Below are 10,511 nucleotides of genomic sequence, written 5' to 3' on the forward strand. Positions count from 1 at the left end.
CTTGGTTCGCATGCGACACCGGCGACCCGCAGCAGCAACAGCAGTGCGCTGCTGCCCCACGCGCTGCAACTTGCCGGCGGGGCGCGGCCACGACACAAGGCATCCCATGCATGCGCAGGTGTCTGCTACTGTGCCACGCGGCTCCACCGACGCGCCATGATCAGCTGGTCCGCCGGCCCTGCGGACGCGGCTGCGCCGGCCGGGCAGACACGAACGCACACTAGACAAGCTGGTGGTCGGCAAGGCGGACGGTGGCGCGGCAGAAGGGGCAGCGGGAGGCGGCCTGGACCCAAGGCACGACGCATGCCTAGTGGAAGCGATGCGCGCAGGGGAGGTGCGCCAGCACGTCCCCGTCCACATTACTTCAACTGTAGCATTTGCCAAAGCTTTATATTCAACCTCTGTACTTGATAGTGAGACAGTAGCCTGTTTTCTTGCACTCCAGGATATAAGATTAGTTCCCAGAAACACAGCAAAACCACCTGTGGATCTTCTATTATCAGCACACCCAGCCCAGTCTGCATCAGAGTAAGCAGTAACAAGCAGAGATGGAGATTTGGTAATTTGAAGTCCAAGTCCTTCAGAAAACTTAAGATACCTTAAAATCCTTTTGACTGCAGTCCAGTGAGTTGTTCTAGGTGCATGTAAATACTGACATACCTTATTCACAGAGTAAGAAATATCAGGACGTGTAAGAGTCAAATATTGCAAAGCACCCACAACACGTGTAATTAGTTGCATCCTCTGGTCCAAGAGCTTCTCCACTTTCAAGAGTAAGTTTCTCATAAGTTGAAATTGGTGTGCTTACAGGCTTACAATGTTGCAGTCCTACTCTTCTGAGTATGTCAGTAGTATATTTTTCCTGAGTAAGAAGAATACCATCCTTAACCTGCTTGACCTCTATGCCAAGGAAATAGTGAAGATCTCCCAAATCCTTAAGAGAAAACTCCAATTTAAGATCTTTAAGCAAACAAGTGGTAGCATCTGAACTTGAACTTGCAACAATTATATCATCAACATAAACAAGTACAAATATAGTGATATTACCCTTATGATAAAAGAACAATGAAGTATCTGCTTTTGATGGTGTAAACCCAAGTTGTTGTAACTGCATGCTCAACCTTGAGTACCAAGCTCTTGGGGCCTGTTTCAAACCATACAGAGCTTTATCCAACTTACAGACATGATTTGGCATGCTTTGACTCTCATATCCAGGTGGCTACCGCATGAACACTTCTTCCTCAAGAACACCATGAAGAAACGCGTTCTGAACATCTAGCTGTCATAAACTCCAACCTCTGGAAATAGCAATAGACAATACAAGTCGAATGGTAGCTGCCTTAACAACAGGACTAAATGTATCTTCATAATCAATACCTAATCTCTGTTTAAACCCTTTGGCAACTAACCTAGCCTTGTATCTGTCTATGCTTCCATCATATTTTCTTTTTATCTTATAGACCCATTTGCAATCTATGACATTGATGCCCTTCCTTGAGGGTACTAAGTGCCAAGTTCTATTTTTCATGAGCGCATCATATTCATTATCCATAGTTGCTTTCCATTCTTTATGACCTAGAGCATCATGCAAATTAACTGGTTCTCCAACACTAGTAAGAAAAGCACGTTTGACAGGATCATGACGTACCGTACCATCATTGTACTCTTTATTTTTGACGATACCTGACTGTGATCGAGTGTGTCGACGAGGAGCCTGAGAACAAACTGCAGAATTATCCACAGAGGATCCAGGCACCAGATCCAAGGAGGATTCTGCACCGTAGCACCGGAAGCCATCTGGGTGCTGCTCAAAAAATGGCAACGCCGACCGCGGGAAAAGAGCTTTAGCGCGGCAGCTTCCATGGTAGCACCACGCGGCGAAGCAACGACGCATGGCGGCGCTCCATTGCGATCACAGCGGTGCTCCATTACAACCCCCGACGAGCTTTCAACGACCCGTGCGCGCCTCATTGCAGCTCCGGTGCACTTCTATGCAACTCTGACAGCGCTTCAATGCAGCCCCGACGAAGCTGAACGACCCTGCGTGGCGCTCCATTGCAGCCTCCGGTAGCGCTCCATCGCAGCCGCAACACACTTCACTGCAGCATTGCGAGCGGAGCAAGTCGCGTCGGACGCCGGTGTAGCACCACGAACGCGTCACGCCAGACGCCGCTTTGCAGCACCATGAGCGTCGCTGCCCCGACGAGATCCATGGCCAGGCGGTGCTGCAAGGTCAGCCGCAATCTGCCACACCGCGCCACCTGCCAGGCGGTGCTCCGACACGATCAACGCGGCCGATCCGACATGTCCAGGATCTTGGCCTTCTCTCCGCCGAGCCACACCGCGCCACCGCAGCCTCTGCGCCACCACGCAGGTCCGCCGCGGCCGCCGCGCTCCTCGCACGCACGACATCACCGGTGACGCCTTCTGGCGGCGGCGAGGGGAGGGGAGGGTGTACGAGGCGGGCGCGGGGTGGAGGCTAGGGTTTCTATCACATAGCAAAGATAAGCAATTTTGGGACATGTTTCTATCACATGCATATATCAGCCATATATTGTACTATAATCTTAATTCATGATTAACCAAATAGGGGACTCTGAAGCCTGAATTCGGTCTGAATCTTGGCAAAACAGGAAGTGAATTCAGAAAGGGTAAGAAGGAAGTATAAGTATAGTTGTAGAAGTACCTCTTGACGACAGATTCTCTCCGGCTCCTGAGCTTGTGATCCAGCCTCTCCTTGGCCTCCCGAGCGATGCTGTCCAGCTGCGTCGCCCACGCCTCCTCGCACACGCCGCTCCTCTGCTGCAAATCATCAGTTTCATCGACCCACATGAAACAATCTACTAGATTAGTAATCCACATGCAAGCATCAATCAAACTGGAGGATGATGGACAATCCATGGCTTCTACTAGTTGTTATTACCATCGCAAAACCTGCCGAGCCGAGGTGGGCGTGGTCGTGCCAGAGCACGCCGAGCGACACCGGCCGCCGTGCGCTGGCGCACGCCGCCTCCGCCGCCGGCCGGAGCCTTCTCCTCCTCGCGAACTCGACGCCAGGGAGCATGCCGGCCATGAGGCCCATCCACCACCAAAAGCAATACCATCTCAATCCGATATGAGCAAGAACATCCTCTCATAAGGATCGGCTCGTCTCCTGCTCCTGCTCCTGCCGTGTCGACGTCGTCCAAAGTCCTAAGTGGCACGCGCATCCCGCACGCGGATGAATGGCTATTTTTTGTATATATAGAGATGTGGCATGGACGGAGAGAACAAGGAAGGGTGCATCAGAAGCGCGGCCCATGGCCAAAAGGAAAGTCGTGCCACGGATCGGTGAGGTGGCGCAAGCCAGGCCCTCCCTAGCTAGCTGATGAGCATCCCTATGCACACGCTCATTTCACAAGAAAAGGAATTAAATGACATGGGTTTTGGCTGACTGATGAGCATCCTTAGAAAGTAGTGTTCATTTATAGGGTCGCCGTATGCATGGCGGCAAGCGTGTTGAGTTTTGCTTTGCTTTGGAGTACTACTTGCATGCAAAACTTGAACAGTTTGGTGACCACCGTATGCATCCCCGGGAATGTGTTTATTTATAGGATCGCAGTATGCATTTCATCCCCATTGTTTTATCCCCGCGGCAAAAACAACTCAGTTGCGCCCTTGTATGATTAGATAAAAAATCACTTAAAGACAGATGCCCGAATAGCAGCGCTGACGCAAGTTACCCCGCTTGTCTCTCAAACAAAAGGATCTTGCATATACGCAAGTTGTTTTCGCTGTCAATGTGTGTTCTTTTTTATTTTCATATATGAACGAGCAAATGAAACAAAGGGAAAATCATATGAACCTGTAAGTTAAACAAACAGAAAAACATGGCCAATCCAATCCAATCTATATTAAGACAAACAAGAAAGATGTCTCCAGCATACATCACCCTTGATGAAGTATTTCTCATTTCATTGCAAAGCCTATGGTCGTTGGGGACAACAACTAAACACAAGGAGCAAATTCGCGTTGATTTCAACAGTATTTCATGGATTCAATATCACCGGCCTCCAACAGTTCAGACACACAAAAGGAGACGGTTTATTTGGTACACAGCACCCACGTGGCGGCCAAATCAACATTCTTAGGCTCAAGCAAATCAAGGATGAAGCCGTTCAGAACACATTCATTCATTCACAGCCAATACAAGGCATTGTATTCATCAGAATAGCATGTGATGGACTAAAACTACAAGGCACATCAGAAAAAATTTATGAGCTAAAAACTACAAGCCACTATGATATCGGTCATCATTAAACTGCATTTCTCACAAAACCTAAGACTAAACTTGGTAGCAAGAGGAACCCAGCGCGACGCCAAATATACACTGAGATGGAGAACACAGCGCTTCTTTCCGGCCACCTGAGTCTTCGTCGCAATTGGCATGGATATCAACACTAGTTCACCGGTTCAATACCACGGGCCTCCGACACTTGAACCAGCCAACAGGCACTTTTATGATGCATCATCGGCTATAACAATCAGCGCTTTCAAAGACCAAGCAGGGCCAGAACCTCCATCGGTCAGTCTTCTCGCTCTGTCCGCCCTACAGGAGATCAAACTTCCAGCAGCTAAATGACCTTCCTACCCCTGCTCGACACGCACACGCCGCCGAGGAGGTACGCGAAACCCTGAACACAACAAGAGTTTCAAACTTTCAATCTTGTTACAAACAGCCGGAGCCCAGAGGCAAGTCTACAATTCATTCAGAGCGGTGGCTGGCCACGTACCTGATGCATGATCTTGGGCAACCTGGAGAGCAATCAGCATCGCCTCCGACATGTCGAGGCCGGCCTGATTAGCGAAGCTGAACACAGGAGCAGCCTAAAATTGTTGCAAGCCAAATATTTTTTTTTGTTAGGCCCACACAATGCCAGAGTGAATATATGTGACGTGGCAAAATGATCAAGAACACAACCGACCTTCAGGGAACAGCAAATGATTGAATCTGAGTCCTGCCACAGCGCTTTCAGGGAAGCGTCCGCACTCTGAGAGTCCGTGCAAAGGAGTTCCGCTCCAGTGTGAAACCTGGAAGTTGTCCACACAACCAAATTACTTCTCTATTGCGATACCATGGAATAGCACAGGCAGTGCTACTAAGACGAAATGACAACCATCTTCCGAATGGAAAAAAACTGTAGCTCTCTGCACCGTTTCACCTTGCAAGCATGGGAGCATCAGGAGATCCTGGAGGGTTCTTCATTTCACTCTGTCCACCAGGACCAGAAGGGGCTACTGCCATGGCCACTCTCTGCACCGTGCCACCACAATCCTCACATACTCCCTCGCCACTGCCGCAACACTCTCTCGAAGGTATTTCTCATACGAGAACTGGAAAGCACTGGTAAGTACTCATCTTCTATTGCCGGATGCATCACTAGGAGCACACTAGGTCTAACCTTAACCTCAAGAGTAGATGCAAGGTCTGGTGTACGTGTTGCTGATGGTGCATCCTGCAGTTTTAAGTGCATGACCTATTGTTTAGTGTTAAACAGTGGGCAAGATAAATGCTGCCAGTGCAAACTATACTAACCGTCTTGGCATCAAGTGGTATCACGTGGAAGCCCGACAGTAGCAGTGGAGCATCATCAGCGAACGATTCATCAAGCTGCGCACATGCACCGGCAGCATTTTATTCAACACCGCTGCATAACTGACATAGACGATACATATTTATAAGGCCGATGTAACAAATAAAATTAAAATGATGCAAACTAGCTGATGCTGGCTCAAAGGATACCAGCAGAAGATGCATATCTCTTGATAGAACAACTTCATCATGACAGACTGTGTCCCTCAAGTCTAATAACCCTCAATAACTGGCAATTTAAAGGGTAGTTTGATGGACAAGACATGATAATAACTACTCCCTCCGTCCCATAATATGAGATCTTATTACATCCAATATATGGGACGGAGGGAGTAGTTACAAGCATGTGGAATCAAAATCATCAGCCAAGACAGGTGCATACACTGAGAGGAAACTGAAGGGCAAAAGCACAGAAAATAGGCCTTGCAACTCAAAAATTCATGATCATTCAAATCACTAAGCCTGAACATGTCTACTTTTTCAACCTAGCTCATCGACTCGATGGCCAGAACCACCACCAGAGCACAAGCACTAGAACATCGGTTCGATGACCGGAGCAAAGCACATTGTGTCCACAGCTCGAACGCAGGGGGGAAGGAGAGACCAGGGACATAATTCATGAGAACATACTCCTAATATAGCTGAAAAAATGCAGCTATTCTAGAAAGATAACATGCTTTACTCATCACCTACAAGTAAGATCTTGAGAACTAAGCATCTATCCAGCCATAGAATACCGACTCGAGATCAGCCCCAGATACAAAATTATCTCAAGAAAACTAACAAGAAATTTTCTAGCAAAGAAACAAACAAGGAATGTTCTCCTCAAGATACCATAACTACAAGTTGAACTAAATCCACTTATGTGATCACAAAAACCAAAGCATGCTTGGTTCAATTCAATATTGACATTTAGCTAGCCTGCTCTCAAAGTTTTGAACCACTTGATCAGATTTATCATGCAAGGAGTCTTGCTAGCATGAATCGCCCAATCAAATGAATAATACCACAGTTCAAAAGAGGCAGCGGTATGATGGACTTTGCACCTTAAGAAACACCACACAAGAACATATAAGGTAAAAATACCTTCAACGGGAGGTCTCTAGTCGAAGCGGGTGTCACCGCCATGACAAGGGAGGTGCTTGACGACTAGATTCTTTGGCAATTGATTCAGCGTGAAACCTGGAAGTTTTTCACGCAAGCAAACTACTTCTCTACTTTAAACAGGAGGTCGCTATGCAAAGCGGGTGTCACCATGCCAAGGGAGGTGTTGGACGACTGGATTCTTTCACACTTGATTCATGTGCCTAAGCTCAAAAGCTTTCTTCTGCTGCTCTTTAAATAGAACCTGCATATATAGCATAGCACATAAGACTATATACTTCAAAAAGTGGTGTATGGCTATGGAGCAAACATAGAGAAGAGATCAATTAAACATGAAGCAGAGATGCAGCATTTGAGAAACAACCGAACGTCCCAGGCAATCAAAAATGATAATATAATAGCATGAAGCAATCATGGGCAAAAGCATCCACGACTTATCATAAATATTGCCAACACATGATGGCTCCCTCCAAAGTACACAAGGATGGCACTTGTTCTATCTATCTATGCACCAGCCACACTACACCAAGTAAGCACTTTCTTCTATTTGATTATAGCCACCAACAAGTCAAAATCACAAAATAAGTAAGGATGGATCCTATCTATCAAAACTAAGCATGACATTACCAAACCCTGCAGCATGCAGTGAAAAACAGGGCCCGGCACAAAAATACAAGGGACCAGTCTCATCAACAAGAAAGATGATCAGCCAGTCACACAAGAATGCCACCACAGATCCAAACACTAATCATTGGCTCGACGACCCGAACCACAATCGACCACGACTCAGATGACTGACAATCTAGGGGTGCACGTATGTGTATGTCTGTTTGCGTGTAGGAGAGAGAGAGGGGGGGGGAGGGGAAGGAGGAGACCACATACTTGCCTGGACCGAGGAATAGATGGTGAGGTCCAAAAATTCATGCTTTGGGCGATGTGATCTTGGCGAGCATCCGCAGTCACAACAATGACCATATGACCGTTCCTTCCTGCACCTCTCGTTGACGAGGCCCATCTTGCGGGGCAGCTACGCCACATGCATCACCCTGCCCTGGACCAGACCAAGTGGCACGTGCTGCAGGCAACAACAACAAGAACAAAGATGTTCATCATTCTCACTACATGTATAGTTGAAAGCGTAGAAAGAAATTTATTTTGCCATGCTGAAAGGACGTTTCTGGGTAAATTCTGTTATGAAGGACATCAAAACAAGTACACGGTTAGATATCAAACAGTGAAGAGGCATTGAATAAACAGGTTAAAAATCCATAATGCGGTCACACTGTCACAGTGTGTCACTCAAGAATTAGAACTCCACTGCCCTATCATGCTGGTGCTTTTTCAACCAAAAATACTACATGTATCAGTGTTCTTGATCCAAACTAGTTTCAAAATGCAGATGGAATCTAGTTGATCGATGGTGATAGTAACTAACTGAACATGACACCATCGCAGTACCAAAAATAGCAGCAAGACAACTGCAAGCCCCTACTATCCTTAGCTTGGTTACGCGCTGATTCCATTGAGCTAATTTATTAATATGTGTTCAATATAGTACAAATACGAACTCCAGCTAATCAAACTAGTACTTATTGAACCAAAAATGCAAGAAAAAAAAAACAGTATTCTGACCCGAACTTATTTCAAACTGTAGATGAACTGTTCATCAATGGTGACCGTAACCAAATAAACATGACGCGATAGTAGTACCAAAAATAGCACCAAGACAAGAGCAAGCTCCTGCTCTGCTTCGCTCGATAAGGCACTTACTCAATGAAGCTAATGCAATATGTGTTCGATTTAGCAGATGGGGAAGTTCCCATTTCGTCCAGCAAGGTGACAAGATAACAAACAAAGATCAAATCATATAATTTTGCTCCATAGTCGAGAGACAACATTTGATTAGTCAGAGGGCTTAGATTTCACATTTTCAATCCAACTAAGCCCTTTACTGCCAAAAGTCCTTACCATTTTGAAATAATCAATTCGGCCATCTCATAGGGGCAAAAATCCACATGATTGTGGTGGCCAGAAGAACACCACCGGATATCTGAACACTAAATCAACATTCAAAATTTGGCAGACCATCTTAGTGAGAGAAAGAGGGAGGGAGATCAAGGGCTCACCTAAACCAAGAAGAGATGACGACCACTGCCACGGTTGCGCAAGCTGAGGTTGTGGAAGATTAGACGACCACAAAGAATAAGCTAAATGTCCTTTATCTGAAAAGAAAAGGGGACATGATGAAGCTTAAGCAATCATAATAGCGACCAAATCAAAATTAAAACAGTAGCTATGTTTGGGAAGAGAACACAAATAAACATCTCAGGACTATAAATCAGTTATCATCCACTATACAATAGCACCTAGAAGCAACCAAGTAACTTTGGTGTGGCAGTTTTTCATCAAACTCTAAAAAACAGGAGATAAAACCAAGTGTAGTACCATATTATTGACAGTTAGAACATGGACCTAAAATATAGTGGCGTCAAATCTACAAGCAAGTGTTTTCATGTCCATCTAAGAGCATCAAATATATGTAAATGGGCCTTAGACCTTATTTGCAAGAACAAGCACACATCGCCAGGGTAGGTACGCCAAACCATGAACACAACAAGAGTTTCAAACTTCCAGTTTTTGTTACAAACAGCCGGGGGCGAGTCTGCCATTCATTCACAATGGTAGCTAGCTAAGTAACTGTTGCATGATCTTGGGGAACCTGGAGAGCAATCAGCGGCGCCTTCGGCATGTCGAGGCCGGCCTGATTGGCAAGGCTGGACACAGGAGCAGCCTAAAATTGTAGCAAACCAAACATTTTTTTGTTAGGCCCACACAATGCTAGCATGAATATATGTGACATGAAAAAATGATCAAGCACGCAACCGACCTTCAGGGGGCAACACATGATTGAACCTGAGTGCTGCCACAGTGCTTTCAGGGATGAGTCCGCTTTATGAGACTCCGTGCAAAGGAGTTCCGCTCCGATGAGAAACCTACATGTTTTTCACGCAACCAAATTACTCTCTATTGTGATACAATGGAATAGCTACTAACTTGAAATGGATAAATGGCAACCATCTTCGGAACGGAAGAAAAAAGAAATAGCCTTACCTGTAGCTCCTGCCGATCCACCTCGACCTCCAGGAGATAAAGGTAAAACAGTAGCGTACCAAGTCTGGGGCATGAATGAATGAATTACCCTGAACAGTGTTGGGCATGTCAACATCCATCTTGACCTCCAGGAGATAAAGGTAGAACAGTAGCGTGCCAAGGCCGCCAGTAGCATGGAGGTCGTTCATGCCCATGTAGGTGATGTTGGCCACTGTCATCGGGATGCCATGGCCCTGCACATCCATCTCCTTTGCAATCACTTATGTTAATCAAAAAGGGAACACTTGTAGTTACCAATCATTAAAAGAATGTAGCAGTATCGGAGGAACAGAAATATAATAGGTGAATTAAATCTCCAGAAAAATGTTTAATAGCTCTGGCTATTTTCTTCGTATTTGGAAGCTTTCTACCCAGGACACAGTGATTATTAACTTCCCCCATCAATACCAGGATTCCAATAAGTAAATGTGTGTCTAAAAGCTAGTACTCCCATCTTTCCCCATTCCCTTTACATGCAAGCACAGAACACCCATACAATGGATCAGCCATAAAAAACACAAAAGGAAATGATTTTTATTTGGTAACAGAAATACAATGTCTTTCTTCGTATTTGTATTTCCGGAAAAAAGTTTGGACAGTTTCCAACAAGGAAACTGTGATCACT

General features: G+C 45.9%; 1 pseudogene; it reads right to left on the bottom strand.

Moving 5' to 3' along the window:
- Positions 1 to 4,613: 4,613 nt before the first annotated feature.
- On the bottom strand, positions 4,614 to 10,092 carry LOC119321455 (annotated as a pseudogene).
- Positions 10,093 to 10,511: the final 419 nt, after the last annotated feature.

This window comes from Triticum dicoccoides, chromosome 6B (genome assembly GCF_002162155.2).
Source record: "Triticum dicoccoides isolate Atlit2015 ecotype Zavitan chromosome 6B, WEW_v2.0, whole genome shotgun sequence".
In the NCBI taxonomy this organism is placed as follows: Eukaryota; Viridiplantae; Streptophyta; class Magnoliopsida; order Poales; family Poaceae; genus Triticum; species Triticum dicoccoides.